The sequence below is a fragment of the Crocuta crocuta genome, unplaced genomic scaffold (assembly GCF_008692635.1).
Source record: "Crocuta crocuta isolate KB4526 unplaced genomic scaffold, BGI_CrCroc_1.0 scaffold53, whole genome shotgun sequence".
In the NCBI taxonomy this organism is placed as follows: domain Eukaryota; kingdom Metazoa; phylum Chordata; class Mammalia; order Carnivora; family Hyaenidae; genus Crocuta; species Crocuta crocuta.
Genome location: NW_027529432.1, coordinates 561,681 through 564,464, shown reverse-complemented (window position 1 = coordinate 564,464; position 2,784 = coordinate 561,681).

Genomic DNA, 2,784 nt, shown 5'->3' with positions numbered 1-2,784 from the left:
CTTAAGATTCATTCTCTCTCTCCCTCTCTCTCCCCCTCTCTCTCTCTCCCTCTCTCTCTCTCTCTCTCCCTCTCTCTCTCTCCCTCTCTCTCTCTCTCTCTCTCAAAATAAATGAATTTTTTTTAAAAAGTTTCCTCATACCCCTTCTTTGTGTGGACATGGGCTTCCATTTCTCCTGAACAAATATCAAAGAATGGAAAGGTTAGGTGGTATATAAGGCATTTGTTTAAATGTTTTTTTAGAGAGAGAGAGAGAGAGCACGCAAGCAGTAGAGAGGGGTAGAGGGAGAGAAAAGGAGAATCTTTTTTTTTTTAACATTTATTTACTTTTGAGAGACAGAGAGAGAATGAGTGGGGGAGGGGCAGCGGGAGACAGGAGCACAGAGCCCGACACAGGGCTCCAACCCACAAATCATGAGATCGTGACCTGGACTGAAATCCGACGCTTAACCAACTGAGCCACCCAGGTGCCCCAAGAGAGGGAGAATCTTAAGTAGGATCCACAGTCAGCGTGGAGCCCAATGCAGGACTCGATCCCACAACCCTGGCATCACGATCCAGGCACCCCTAAGAATAATCAGTTTTACAAAGTGGTTAGAACATTTCACATTGCTCCCAGCAGTATATGAGAGCTCCAGTCACTCCACAGCTTTGCCAGCACTTGGTATGATCTATACTTTAAATTTTAGCCACAGTAGTGAATGTGTAGTAGTACATAATTATACTTTTAATTTGCACTTCCCTAATGACTAATGATGTTAAACAGCTTTTCATGTACTTATTTCCATTTAGATCTCTTCTGCGGTAAAGTATCTGTTCAAAAGTGTTCTATGTTTTTAATTTAATTGTTTGATTTCTCATGATTGATTTGAAAGGGTTTTTTAATGTATTCTAGAAACAAATCACTTGCCGGTTATGTGTTTGGCAAATATTTTCTCCAAGTTTATACCTTGCTTTTTCATTTTTATAACAGTCACTTTCGAATAAGCAAAAGTTTTTTAATTTTGATGAGAGCCAATTTACTGGGTTTTTTTCTTTTATAGTTCATGCTATGTGTGTCTTATTTTTTAAATCTTTGCCAAACTGAAGGACACTAACATTTTCTCTTACGTTTTCTTATATAAATGTTTTAGTTTTTACTCTTACATTTAGGTCTATATTGCATTGCCTTCTTTTTTTAATGTTTTATTTATTTTTGAGAGAGAGAGACAGCATGAGCAGGGGAGGGTCAGAGAGAGAGGGAGACACAGAATCTGAAACAGGCTCCAGGCTCTGAGCTAGCTGTCAGCACAGAGCCCGACGCGGGGCTCGAACCCACGACCCGTGAGATCATGACCTGAGCTGAAGTCGGACAATTAACCGACTGAGCCACCCAGGCGCCCCTGCATTGCCTTTTGCATATGGATATCCAACTGTTCCAGTACCACTTTGTTCAAAAAAATTTTTTTCCATCAATTAATTGTCTAGCCAACTTGGTCAAAGATCAAATGGCCCTGTATGTGGCTCTATTTTTGAACTTTCCATTCCATACTACTGATCTATTTATTTGTCTTGAATGAATATTACATGAATATTACACTGTCTTGATAATTGTGACTTTATAATTAGTCTTGAACACAGATAGTGTAGATCCTTTAACTCTGTTTAGCTCTTTCAAAGTTGCCTTGGCTAGTCTAGAGCCTTTGCATTTCCATGTAAGTTTTAAAATCAACTTGTAAATTTTTGCCCCCAAAGGGGCGCCTGGGTGGCTTAGTCGGTTAAGCGTCCGACTTTTGCTTAGGTCATGATCTCGCGGTTCATGGGTTCGAGCCCCGCGTCAGGCTCTGTGCTGACTGCCAGCAGAGAGCCTGGAGCCTGCTTCAGAGTCTGTGACTCCCTCTCTCTCTGACCCTCCCCTGCTCACGCTGTCTCTCTCTCTCTCTCCTAGAAATAAATAAAACATTAAAAAAATTTTTTAAAAAAATTTCTGCCCCCAAAAAACTGCTGTAATGTTTTCCCTGTTTTTTTTTAAACAGTGGGGTTTTTTAATGTTTATTTATTTCTGAGAGAGTGAGAGTGGGGGAGGGAGAGAAAGAGAGGGGGAGACAGAGAATCCCAAGCAGGGTCTATGCTAAGCACAGACCTCGACTCAGGGCTCAAACTCAGGAACTGAACCCTGAGATCATGACCTGAGCCAAAATCAAGAGTCAAACACCTAACCAACTGAGCCACCAGGCGCCCCTGTTTTTGCCTAGCTTTAAGATCAAAGTGTTATGATTGAATATTTGTATCCCTCCAAAACTCATATGTTGAAATTTGATCCCCAATATGATAATATTTAGAGGTGGGGCCTTTGGGAGATAATTAGTTCATGAGAGTTGCACCCTCATGAATGGGATTCGTGCCCTTATAAAAAGAGGCCAGAGAGCTAGCTCTCTGCTTCTGCCATGTAAGGATACAATGAGAAGTTAGCTATCTACAATCTGGAAAATAAATATGTTTATGGTATTTTGTTATAGCAGCCTGAGTGAAGACACAAGGTAATACTACCTCATAGAATAAGGTGTGGAGTATCTTCCACTCTTCAACTTTGTATAAGTGTTTGTATAGAATTTGGTATTATTTCCTCCCTTAAAATGTTTCACAAACTTAGTTCATGAAGTCATATGTGCCTGGAATATTCTTTGCAGGGTGGTTTTTAAGTACCTACTTAATTTCATTTAACACTTCTTATAGCGGAGGTCTGCCACTGCTGAATTCTTTCAATTTTTGAATGCCTGAAAAAGCCATGATTCTGCCTTTGGAT